Raw genomic sequence first — 13,769 nt, 5'->3', positions numbered from 1 at the left:
CAACAACGGACCGACGAATATTTTCCATTGCAACAGTTTCTTAGCATTTGAAACAATGGTTGACAATATAAAATGAATGCACCGCATCTATAAGCATTCACTCCCTCCAACACCAATGCTCAGTGGCAGTAATGTGTACCTTCTAACGACAATCACTGCAAAAAAATCCACCAAGTCTCGTAAAACAGCACCTTCCAATCGCTCCACCACTATCATCTTGAAGGACAAGGGCAGCAGATGTTTGGGAATGGCACCACCTACAAGTTCCTCTCGAAGGGATTCACCAGCCTGACTTAGAAATATATTCATCATTCCTTCAGTGCTGCTGTTTCAAAAACCTGAAACTCCCTCTCTAATAGCATTGGGGGAATATTGATATTGTACCTAAACAAAAGGGGCTATAATAGTTCAAGAAGGCAGTTCAGCACAGCTTCTCAAGTGCAACTAGGGATGGGAAATAAAAAGAATCCTACCACTCACACCTACATTGCATGAATAAATAATATTAAATATAAAGGTCTTATTTGGCTTTTCAGCCCTCTATTTTCTATGTGAGACAATTGAAAAACCGAACAACTCTATTTACATAGAACATAGAAAGATACAGCGCAGTACAGGCCCTTCGGCCCTCGATGTTGCGCCGACCGAATCCTATCTAACCTACACTAGCCCAATAACTTCCAAATGCCTATCCAATGCCCGCTTAAATGACCATAAAGAAGGAGAGTTCACCACTGCTACTGGCAGGGCATTCCATGAACTCACAACCATGAACTCTACCCCTAACATCTGTCCTATACCTACCACCCCTTAATTTAAAGCTGTGTCCCCTAGTAACAGCTGACTCCATTAGCGGTAAAAGGTTCTCAGTGTTGACCCTATCTAAACCCCTAATTATCTTATACACCTCTATCAAATCTCCCCTAAACCTTCTCTTCTCCAATGAGAACAGCCCCAAGTGCCTCAGCCTTTCCTCATAAGATTTTCCTACCATTCCAGGCAACATCCTGGTAAACCTCCTCTGCACTCGTTCCAATGCCTCCACATCCTTCCTATAGTATGGCGACCAAAACTGCACACAATACTCCAGATGAGGCCGCACCAGAGTCTTATACAGTTGCAACATGACCTCAGGACTCCGGAACTCAATTCCTCTACCAATAAAGCCCAGTACACCATATGCCTTCCTCACAGCACTATTTACCTGGGTGGCAACTTTCAGAGATCTGTGTACATGGACACCAAGATCCCTCTGCTCATCCACACTACCAAGTAGCCTACCATTAGTCCAGTAATCCATCTTCTTGTTACTCCTACCAAAGTGAATGGCTTCACACTTGCCACATTTCTGCCCAGCTCTGCAACTTATCTATATCCCGCTGTAACCTACCACTTCCTTCCTCACTATCCACAACTCCACCGACTTTTGTATCATCCGCAAACTTGCTTACCCAGCTTTCAAGCCCTTCCTCTAGATCATTTATAAAGATAACAAAAAGCAATGGTCCCAAAACAGATCCTTGTGGTACACCGCTAGTAACTGCACTCCAAGATGAACATAGTCCATCAACTACTACCCTCTGTCTCCTTCCAGCCAGCCAATTCCTAATCCAAACCTCTAATGTATCCTCAATGCCATACCTCTGTAGTTTTAGCGTTAGCCTACCATGGGGAACCTTATCGAACGCCTTACTAAAATCCATATACACAACATCTACTGCTTTACCCTCGTCCACTTCCTTAGTCACCTTCTCAAAGAACTCAATAAGGTTTGTGAGGCACGACCTGCCCTTCACAAAACCATGCTGGCTATCCTTGATCACGTTATTCCTATCCAGATGTTCATAAATCTTATCCCTTACCATTCTCTCTAAGACTTTGCCCACCACTGAAGTCAGACTCACTGGCCTATAGTTACTAGGGCTATCCCTACTCCCTTTCTTGAACAAGGGGACCACGTTCGCTATCCTCCAGTCCTCTGGTACTATTCCCGTTGACAATAACGACATAAAAATCCAGGCCAATGGCTCTGCTATCTCCTCCCTAGCTTCCCATAGGATCCTAGGGTAAATGCCATCAGGCCCAGGAGACTTATCTATTTTAATCCTCTCCAATATTCCCAGAACCTCTTCCCTGCATATTTCCAGGCCATCCATTCTAATCATTTGTGACTCCATATTCACATCAGCAACAGTGTCCTGTTCCTGAGTGAATACTGATGAAAAGTATTGATTTAGTGTCTCTCCAATCTCCTCCGCCTCCACACACAACTTCCCACTACTATCCTTGACTGGACCGATACCTACCCTAGTCATCCTTTTATTCCTGACATACCTATAGAAAGCCTTTGGGTTTTCCCTAATCCTACCAGCTAAAGACTTTTCATGTCCCCTTCTCGCTTCTCTTAGCTCTCTCTTTAGATCCTTCCTGGCTACCTTATAACTCTCTATCGCCCCAACTGAACCTTCACGCCTCATCTTTACATATGCCGCCTTCTTCCCTTTCACAAGGGATTCCAATTCCTTACTAAACCACGGCTGCCTCACAAGGCCCTTTACACCATGCCTGACTGGTACATACTTATCGAGATCTAATCGAGGGCTATTTGTCTTGTTTCAGTTCAGAATGTGCTTTTACATCACATTGACTTTTAGATGAAGTATACTGTCATATGACCAAATTTAAAAAATGACAGAAACATAGAAACATAAAAGATCGGAGCAGGAGGATACCATTTGGCCCTTCAAGCCTACTCCACCATTCATCGCCATCATGGCTGACCATCCAACTCAATAGCCTAATCCTGCTTTCTCCCCATAACCTTTGGTCTCATTCATTCCAAGTGCTATCCCTTGCTGCCCCTTGAATACATTCAATGTTTTGGCATAAACTATTTCCTGTGGTAATGAATTCTACAGGCTCACCACTCTTTAATGAAGAAATACCTCCTCATCTCTGTCCTACATGGTTCAACCTGAATCCACATATTGTGACCCCTGGTTCTGGATGCACCTACCATCGGGAACATCCTCTCTCTAAATCTACCCTGTCTAGTCCTATCAGAATTTTATAAGTCTCTATGAGATCCCCCCTCACTCATCTGAACTCCAGGGAAAACAACCCTCAGCTAGTCAATCTCCCCTCATATGTCAGTCCTGCCATCCCCAGAATCAGCCTGGTAAAACTTTGCTGCACTCTCTCATGAGTGAGAGCATCCTTCCTCGAAAAGGAAAACAAACCTGCGCACAATATTTTAGGTGTGGCCTCACCAAGGCCTTGTATAACTGTACGAACACATCCTTGCCCTAGTACTCAGAAACTCTCACAATGGAGACCAATATACCATTTGCCTTCACTACCGCCTGCACCTCCATACCTACCTTCAGCAACTGGTGCACAAGGGCACCCAGGTCCCACTGTACAGTCCCGTCTCCCAATTTGTAGGATGATGTCATGTCTGCAGTCGGTAGGTAGCCTGATTGGGGATGAGGAATTGCATGGTCTATTGGTCCTGGTCACTAGTTAAAGAGCATTCTCAGTGTAATGCTGTAATGAAGGACTGGAGTGTACCCAATTGAGTTAAGTGTAATGATCCATACCCAGTGAACTTGAATAGGAATGGGGATAAAGACAAACAGGAAAAAAAAAGTTTGGAGACTTACCATGAAAGAAATCACATAACAGCACTATTTTTCTTGCGCTCTTCCAAATACAACAATAAGGTTTTCAAGTTTTGAATAGGCTTTGTTGTACTCAGATAAATAAATTCATACTAGAAATACTGATTATAGTTTGCAAGCTACAGATTTCGGGACACAGTGATGGCAATTTTTATCTTACAAAATCAAATTTTTATTTTTATGATTTCATGAGATATGGGCTTCATTCCAAAGCTGACATTCTTTACCCATCCTTAATTGCCTTGGAAAACTTCTCAAAACACTGCAGTACTTGGGTGTAGGTACAGTCGTGTTAAGGAGGGAGTTGCAGAATTTTACCCAGCAATTATTAAGAGTCAGTGGTGGTGTGTGATTTGGAGGGGAACTTGCAAGTGCTAGTATTCCCACATATCTGCTGTCCTTGTCATTATAGCTGGTAAAAATTGCATGGGTTTGGAAGGTGTTGCTAAAAGAGTCTTTTTGAATTACTGTTGTGAATCTCGATATAGCACACACTACTGCCATTGCTATCAGTGGTGGATGTTTAAGTTGGTGGATGGGGTGGAGTGAACTGATTTTTCCTGGATCATGTTGAGCTCCTTAAGTGTTGCTGAAGCTGCACTCATCCAGGCAAGTGGAGATTATTCCATCAAACTCTTGACTTATGCCTGGTTGACTAAGGACAGACATTAGGGAGTCAGGATTGAGTTACTCACATCAGGATTCTTATCCTCTGAGTAGCTCTAGTAGACACAATATTTATATGGCTCCTGTAGTTTAGTCACTGGTTAATGGTAACTCTCAACTTGCTGCATCTGGATGTAAGTTGCTTCAATATCTATGGAATTGTGAATGGTGCTAAACATTGTGCAATCATGAGCAAACAGTACCACTCTGATCTTAAGATGGAGGGAATGCCATTGATGGAGGGATGAAGAATGAAATGAAATTGAATATCATGTGAATATATTTTCCTTATGAAGTATTGTGAATACTTCCTTAAAAGTACATCTATTGTATTTTGCACAACGGAGATTATTAGCCTCAAGAGTATCATTACTCATGGTGGTTAGATATTGGAGCTCAGAGCAATGAAAAATCTTTTATGCTATTCCTAACCTTTATAAAGTATGCCTACATACATTATATAAAATAAAATACAAGTCTTGACCATATATTTCTGTCTTTATATGTAAACACACAGAAAAATTTAAAATGTAAAATAGTTTCTGATAAATTTGAAATCCCACATTTAGTTTATACTCACCTACATAGTATGTACAGAACTGAAACAGGCATTTCAGCTTAACCAGTCTATGACAATAATTACGCTCTACGTTAACCTCTTCTCATCCTTCCTTATCTAACTCTATCAGTGCATCCTTCTACTCTCATGTCCTTATCTAGCTTCCCCTTATGTGTATTTATTAACCTCAACTACTCGTTATGACAGCCATCTTCCATTTATACATAACATTTTTTATGAATCACAACCTTTTGTATTTAAATGCACAGTAATGCAAGAAGGCAATGAATAATTCATCACAATAAATAGCAAATTTGTGGGAAATATGATTTAAATTTTCCCTTGGTACAAAGGTGATATGGAAAACCTTTTTTTTTAATGCTATGGGTTGTTGTGGCTTGGAATGCACTGCCTGAAAGCAGACTCAATAGTCACAGTCAAAGGGAACTAAATAGCTCCTTGAAGGGAATTATTCACAAGGCTATGCAGAAAGAGCAGGGGACAGGGTTAATTGAATAGTTCCACTGAAGAGCAATTATAGGTATGATGGATTGAATGAGCTGTGTCCTTCGATGATTTACAGCTCTAGAAACAAAATGTGGGGACTGGAAGTACAGCACAGTTTTACGGATTTTGGCAGCAGTGAGGAAGTGAGATTTAAATATTCTACATGGTGTTGGGTTAGGTTAAACTGGAACAGCACAAACAGATCATGTCCCCTTCATGGGTAAGAGAGAAGCATTGGATACTTAGACTACAAACAAAATGTTACTAATTGATGGCAATTGTAGAACAGCAGTCCATGTTGTCTTAGATTGATTCTGAAACTGCTACTGTATTTCCAATGAAAATAAATTGACTTTTCCACATCCTGTTATGGTTAATCAGTGACCTGCTAACTCATCTGGTATAAAGCTGTGCATTTCCAATATTTTATAAGCAATGATACAACAAATCTCAAAATAAAATAATATAATCATTTCATATAATGGCTGTTTCCATGGACTAGGTCACATACTTCCTGATATTGTGATTGGTCTGTGGGCATCAGTCCTGAATTTGTCCCAGTTTTGGTCAGAATGTCTTCATATGATTACGTTCTCAGGTGAGCTTGTATAACCCAGTTTTCTTCCTTAATTGAACTCCTCTCTGGATTGGTTGCAACAAGGTTAATCAAAAATGATCCTTTCCCTTTGTTATGGATCAGACTAAACCCCTTCAAGATGTTCAGTAACAATTAGTAATTAACTGTTCCAATATAACAACATCCCATAAGCACACCCTGGAAGATAGCCTAGACCCTGAATTTTTCTTATTTTAAATGTAAATGTAAGGGGTTTCATTTTAAATGCAATTTGATTTGGTCGAATTACTGGATTTAAAGCAAAATGCACTTTATTCATCCACTGTAGTGTTATGGATCAGACCAGATTCCCTCACAACTTTTTTCAGAAGGTTTCATAGACCCTAGTTTTTTCTTATTTTAAAGGTGAAGTGCATGATCCAGATATGATTACTTTAGATTACTTACAGTGTGGAAACAGGCCCTTCGGCCCAACAAGTCCACACCGACCCGCCGAAGCGCAACCCACCCATACCCCTACATATACCCCTTACCTAACACTACGGGCAATTTAGCATGGCCGATTCACCTGACCCGCACATCTTTGGACTGTGGGAGGAAACCAGAGCACCCGGAGGAAACCCACGCAGACACGGGGAGAATGTGCAAACTCCACACAGTCAGTCGCCTGAGGCGGGAATTGAACCCAGGTCCCTGGCGCTGTGAGGCAGCAGTGCTAACCACTGTGCCACCGTGCTGCCCTTAATGTGACTGGTCAAACGACTTGATGTTAAGCAAAACACAATTTATTTAAATATAATAATTAAAATACAAACAAAATAAAGAAACAAGTTGGAATAACATAACTATTGTGACAAGTTAACCAAATAATATATAATGTATCTATTATTAATTAAATGTTCCAATATCGTAACATTCCATAAACACACCTGTTGCCAAAAAGTTAAAATCTGACACAGATTTTCACATGCAGTTTTCCAATCCAGGAGGAAACAGCATCAAGAGAGATTTCAGAGAGATTAGCAGAGGGGTATCCTTTCCTAAATCTTCCAACCCCTCTGGGACCCAAACAGCTTCTGGCTGCTAAAGCTAGAAAAATGAGAAAGCCTGGTCTGTCAGAGTTGGCCACTCCCCTTCCACTGTTACAACTGTTAAAAAAAACTGAAAAGCATCCTAAGTTATTGCCTTAAGCAATCTTCAGTAGCCACTTCAGCACCTCTGCTTTTACAACCTCTCTTAAAAAAATGAGGATAAAAATAACCTTTTAAAACCACTGCATTGTCACACATATCCCCTTAAAAAAAGAATCATTAATGTACAAAGATGGCTTCATTTTTTAAAATCCTCATCTTACACTATTAGTAGACACTACAGATATGTTACACTGACTCTAAGCATGCAAACATTCACTACTACAGTCTATTTCAGTCCGTCTTATTTTCTGCCACTGAACCCCTCTGTCTTCCTTCATTCCATTCTCTTGTCCGGCAACATGTATAATTTTCAAATTGAATGGCTGCAATAATAAGCCCCAACTAAACAGTCTGGAATTTATATCCCTAAAGTTCTCTGCAAACTTTAATGGGTTTTGATCAGTATATACAATTGTCTCAGACAAAGTACTGGCAATATATGTAGAAATGTTGTAACGCCAATACCAATTTCAAGGTCTCCTTCTCGATTGTGGATTATTTCTATTGATGACTATTCAATTTTCTCGAAAAATACCTAATAAGTCTTTCCATCTTCTTAACATCTTTCTTCAAGTGTACAGCACCAACACTCACACCACTCAAATCAATAGCCACTCTGAACGGCTTTGAGTAATTAGATGTGGCTAGCACTGGGGCAATGTTTTAACACAGCTTTCAGCTTTTAAATGCCTTCTGACAGTCTGCCATGCACCGAAGCTTTCTGCTCTTCCTCAATAAGGCAGTGAGTGGAGCAACCAAACTGCTAAAATTTGGTACGAATTTCTGATAAAAAACCATTCAATCCCAGGAATTGTGGTACTGCCCTCTTCATTGATGGTAAGGGAAACTCCTCAACAACCTTTATTTTCACGTCCCATGGAGCCATCTGTCCATGTCCAAAAATGGCCCAGGAATATGACTTGGGCTTTTGCAAAATCACTTTTAGCCAGGTTTATCATCAAGCTTACCTTCCAAAGTTGATCGAATAATTCCAATGAATGCTGCAAATGTTCCTTCTATGTGTGACTAAAAATCATCAGATTGTTGACATACACCACACAATTGGATAGTCTAGAATGGCTGTATTGGTTAGTATTGGAAATGTGGCTGGTACATTTTTCATACAAAATGGCATGATTTTAAACTGAAAGAGTCCATTTGGTGTCACAAAAACTGAAATTGCCTTCTCTCTTTTGGATAAAGGTATGTGGCAAAGTCCTCTGAGTAATTTTAACTTAGAAATGTAAGTTGCTTGCTCCCTCTTCTCATTACAGTTTTCCAAACGTGGAATAGGATATGAATCAGATTTTGTAACTGCATTGACTTTGCGATAGTCTACACATAATCATTGGGTACCATCTAGTTATGGCACCATTACTATAGGTGAGCTCGAGTTGCTGCAACTCATTTCAATTATATTATCTCTGAGCAAGTGTTCAATCTCTTTTTGAATCTGTGCCAACTTTAAAGGGTTAAGTCTATAAGGATGTTGTTTAATTGGAACAGTATTTCCTATGTCTTCTTCATGCATAATTAGATTAGTAATTCCTAGCTTCTTCCCACATTTTTCCCCATGTGATTATAACAACACTTTCAGGTCATTTCTATTTTCCTCGAGAAGGTAACTCAATAATTTATCCCAATTTTTGAGAACTTCCTCATTGCCAATTTAATTTGAGGAATGTCCAATTCATTTGAACTTGGTGCTTCACTTAGTGTTGTAACGAGTAACACATTCTCCTTTTGCTTTCCTTCCTTGTCAAAATACCTTTTGAGCATATTCACAAAAAACACTCTAAGTTTTTTTTAATCTGGCATTCTTATTAAATAATCCATCTCACTCAGTTTCCTTTCAATTTGGTAAGTCCCACTAAACGGCACCTTTAAAGGTTCACCTACTATTGGGAGTAACACTAACACATGACCTCCACAAGCAAAATTGCAACTTTTTTGATTTCTTGTTCCCTCTCTATTTCATCACATACTATGCTACTTTTAAATATTATCTAGCCAACTCACCTGTTCTATTTAATCTTTCCCTAAAATTTGACATAGAGTCCAATGGTCTCTGAACTCTGACTCACCAATTTCTCCTTAATTAATTTCAGTGGTCCTCTGACTTCATGCCCCAAATAAAAGTTCAATTGGACAGAATTTGGTAGATTCATTAGGTGCATCCCCAGTTGCAAAAGGTACAAATGAAATTCCTTTTTCCCAATCTGGATAGTTTTGACCATAAGCCCTTAACATGGTCTTTAATGTATGATGCCACTGTTCTAATTGTCCCTAGATTCTCTATGGTAAGCAGGGTATTTCAACTGTTTTATTCCTAAGCATTCCATAACCATCTTAACTAGGTTTGATATAAAATTTGACCTTTGATCTGATGTATCTGTGTGGGTAGTCCATATCTAGTAAAAAATTGGAGTAACTCTTCTACAATCCTTTTAGTCATAACAAAATAATCGCCTAAAGCCATAACATCGTCACACCTTGTGGATTTCTTTTTTCCAATCTGAATGTATTTATGTTTTAAAATGAGCCAAATTAACCAAAAACAGAAACAGAAGTTGCCGGAAAAGCTCAGCAGGTCTGGCAGCATCAGTAAAGACAAATCAGAATTAACATTTCGGATCTAGTGTCCCTTCCTCAGAACGGAGGCACGACATTCTGAGAAAAGGTCACTGGATACGAAATGTTAACTCTAATTTCTCTTCACAGATATGCTGCCAGACCTACTGAGCTTTCCCAGCAACTTCTGTTTCTGTTTCTGATTTACGATATCTGCAGTTCTTTTGGCTTTTATTTGCCATGATAACCAAGCTTTCTTGAGGTATTCAAATGGGAGTTTATTCATTCCCAAATACAAGATAAGATTAAAAAAAACACATTACCCATACAGACAGTTTACAAACGTGAATTGAATAAAATGATAACAGTAAAAAAGATATATGAATCAGTCATTAGGGTCTGTGAAGAATACATGATGGAATGTTGCAGCCATTAAGTTCGGATGATACTGATGTTGGAAATTGAGCAATTGATTTTGAGATTCTTTGCCCTGCAGGTTAGTTGACAGGCTTTGTCCTGGCTCCTTTTTTATGATGATTTCATTGGCTGGCCTAGTTTCCAGAACACAGATTGAGAGAGGTTCTTTCTTTAACTGAAGTACAAGTTGGACTAATGGCTGTCCTTAAGCTATGACCTTCATATTAGCACATTTGACCACACTGGCACATCAGCCAACTAACAGAGTGAGACTAGGGCTGCAGGCATTTTTAAACCCCTGTTCTTGTGTATTGCTGAGAAGGTTAAACATAGTATGTTTTTGACTCATGTCCACAGTGTGGGATACAACCCATCGGAGGTGACTTTACTGCTGAGAGAGGTAATCATTTTGCTTTGCATCGCCTCCTCTGTTTGAAGTTTCCCTGATGCTATAAGGATGTCACATTCCATGGATTTGCACATAGATTTCCAGTGGTCAGTGAATCCCATTTACTTTATCATCCATTCTTGGCATGTCAGTTTGAAAATACATGTCTTATTTTAAAATTTCAATATGTTTATAAGTAATTTGGGATTATGATCCATTGTCATGACACTGTCACACTTCAAATATCATGTGAGCAATGCCATGGGGACCTACTAATCTTTATTAAAAATTACAACTAATGTTAAAAAGGAAGGTGAAATTTGAAAGTTCATGAAATCTTGCAGTAATAGTCTTGTGGACATTAAAAATAATTCATGTGATTTGATTTGCTCTTTGTAAAGATTTTTAGAAACAGAAACTAAAAGAAACATTTACACTTTCAACACAGTGGAGGGCAGCATTCATAATTTTTTTCAAATGTCTGTGATACAAACAAAACTCTCTCCAGAATAAAACATTCTCTTTGTTTAATATCCTCCCTTACAGCTAATGCTGATTTTATACCTTTCTCTGAAAACAAATTACTTGCATTTATTTTTTCAAGGTGTGGTTGAAGCAATAGCATAAGTTCATTTTGGGGGAAACCTGATAAAGATATGAAGGAGAAAGAAAGAGAAAGATATATTGATGAGTTAGAGGGAGATGGGTGGGATAAAGTTGGTATGGGTCATAAAAGCTTCTTAGAACATATGGACCGAAAGTTCTGTTTCTGTGCTATAGATTCCAAATGAATTTCTGTCTTTAAATTGTAACTGGCCTTCCTGCCATAGTAAAGATGTTGTGCAAGTTGAAAGGATTCAGAAAAGATTTAGAAGGATGTTGCTTGGATTGGAGAGTTTGAGCTATAGGGAGAGGCTGATTAGGCTGGGGCTATTTTCCCTGGAATGTTGGAGTTCATAAAATATGTATAGAAGTTTGCAAAGAATATTTATAGAACTTCATGAGGGGCAATGGATAGGATGAGTAACCAGGGTCATTTTCCCAGGGTAAGGGAATCCAAAATTAGAGGGGATAGGTTTAAGGTGAGAGGGGAAAGATTTTAAAGGGACCTAATGGTCAACTTTTTCACGCAGAGGGTGGTGCGTGTATGGAATGAGTTGTCAGAGGAAATGGTGGAGGCTGGTACAATGACAACATTTAAAAGGCACCTGGATGGATATATGAATAGGAAGGATTTGGAGAGATATAGGCCAAGTGCTGACAAATGGGACTAGATTAATTTAAGATATCTGGCTGGCATGGATAAGTTGGGCCAAAGGGTCTTTTTCCATACCGTACATCTCAATGACTCTATGCTGAAAATATTTCATAGCTATCTACTATCACTCCAGATGAGGGGTCTTGTGGTGTAGTGATAGTGTCACCACCTCCAGTGGTATGGTATAACATTGCTGAGTAGGTTGTTTGGGAATTATCTATTGCTCCAGCTGGCATAACTGCAAAGCACTGACTGAATGATTCTCAAGGCTCAGGAAGGCTTCATACCAAAAGTGTGGAGTGTTTTTAATGAGGTATTCTCAGGCAGTCATTGTGTCATTCAACAGATCCATTTTCATGTTTAGTTTAGCACCTGACGTATTCACTTTTAACAATCACATCCAAAAACAACCTTGAAGGATCAGATTTGGTGTCAATATTTGGTGCACAGCTCTCTCTCAAACCCATTCAACTCAATCAAAAATGCTCACCCAGTAATGCCACTGCTTGCTGCCTCAGAGAACATTGGTGCCAGTGGAATTAGAAAATGGCTCACAGGTTTAATGGTCCTATTTACAAAGGCACTTCCAATGTTTGTTGATATTCCTATGATGGTGATAGCAAGCTGTAATGCTGAATAATGAAGTTGTTTGATATTTTAGCTTACTGCTGACCTCGTATTACATTGGCACCTTCAATTGCTAGAACCTTAATCCAGTAACAGCATAGCAAAGTCAATGCGTCATCTGGGATCATGTGAATTTCATGGCCAATGACTCATTAACTTAATTTATGAAAGTAGAGAATAGAGAAAGGAGCAGAATGAGTTCCAGGGAAATAAATTTTAAAATAAATAAAAGTTAAATTTGAGATTGAAAGAGAAAAAAGGCAAATAGTTAATTAGATGCATAAAGAACATGACAGACAACAAAAGAATTATTTTTAAAGGAACACAAAGAAAAATGTTAAGGCATTGTTGTACAAGTCCTTGAGATATTCTTGAATGAATGACCAGGCAGATGAGACAAACATACAAACATACTAATTTTCATGAATTATAGAATCAGCAGCCCCATCCACCAAGATCAGGAACAGTAACAACATAATTTATGGGTTAAAGTCACATTTTCCAAGACATTTCTTAAAACCTCTTTCACCGGACAATAATTTTTTTTTAAAATTAGAAGTAGGAGAGTATTCAATAGTGTCCATTCTGCAACAATTGTAATTTCCACAAATTGCACTCTGCAGAGTTGTAATGCTGTGTTCTAAATTAATATTTTGTTGTTATTAATGATATTCTGTCTTGAGTTTTCTAATACAAGTCTAATTCTCCCCTAAACCTGACTGTAAAGTAACAAAACATTTAAAGTACTCTTTTTCAACTTAGGTGAACAAAAGAAATTGTGCTAATAAAATTGTTTTGCAAAATAAATCCCAAGGCTTTGCCCTTTCCACTTGCACTGATTAGTCTGACATTGCGCCAGGGATAAAGGATTACAATGGTTTACCACTAGATTGGCAGTCAAATAACACTTTTTCAGCCTCAGCAATCAGAATATATTAGCATTAATTCTAGAATATGGAAACAGACTGATTTTGTTATTCTCTATAACAATGTGCACTGTTAAATGTTGAGCCCAAATGCAGACATAGGTAGAACAGTCAGTATGTGTAGGCATTTAAACTTAAAAAGAATGTTGAAGGTTAACAATTTAGAGTGAAACTTCCAATTGTTTTGAGATTAAAATAAGCATTCAGTTTTTTTTCTGAATTGAAACACACATAGATCACTTCAAAGTGGGATTTCTGTGATCTTGTCAATGTCTAAATTACATCCAATATTAAACCCCCTTGAGTTCATATGCATAAAATTGAAAAGATAAACACTGTCAAAATTCATGGCCATCCAGTTAGTGCTCTAACACAAAAACTAATTATGTATCTGCAGCCT

The sequence above is a fragment of the Hemiscyllium ocellatum genome, chromosome 43 (genome assembly GCF_020745735.1).
Source record: "Hemiscyllium ocellatum isolate sHemOce1 chromosome 43, sHemOce1.pat.X.cur, whole genome shotgun sequence".
Lineage (NCBI taxonomy): Eukaryota > Metazoa > Chordata > Chondrichthyes > Orectolobiformes > Hemiscylliidae > Hemiscyllium > Hemiscyllium ocellatum.
This window is presented reverse-complemented; position numbering follows the sequence as displayed.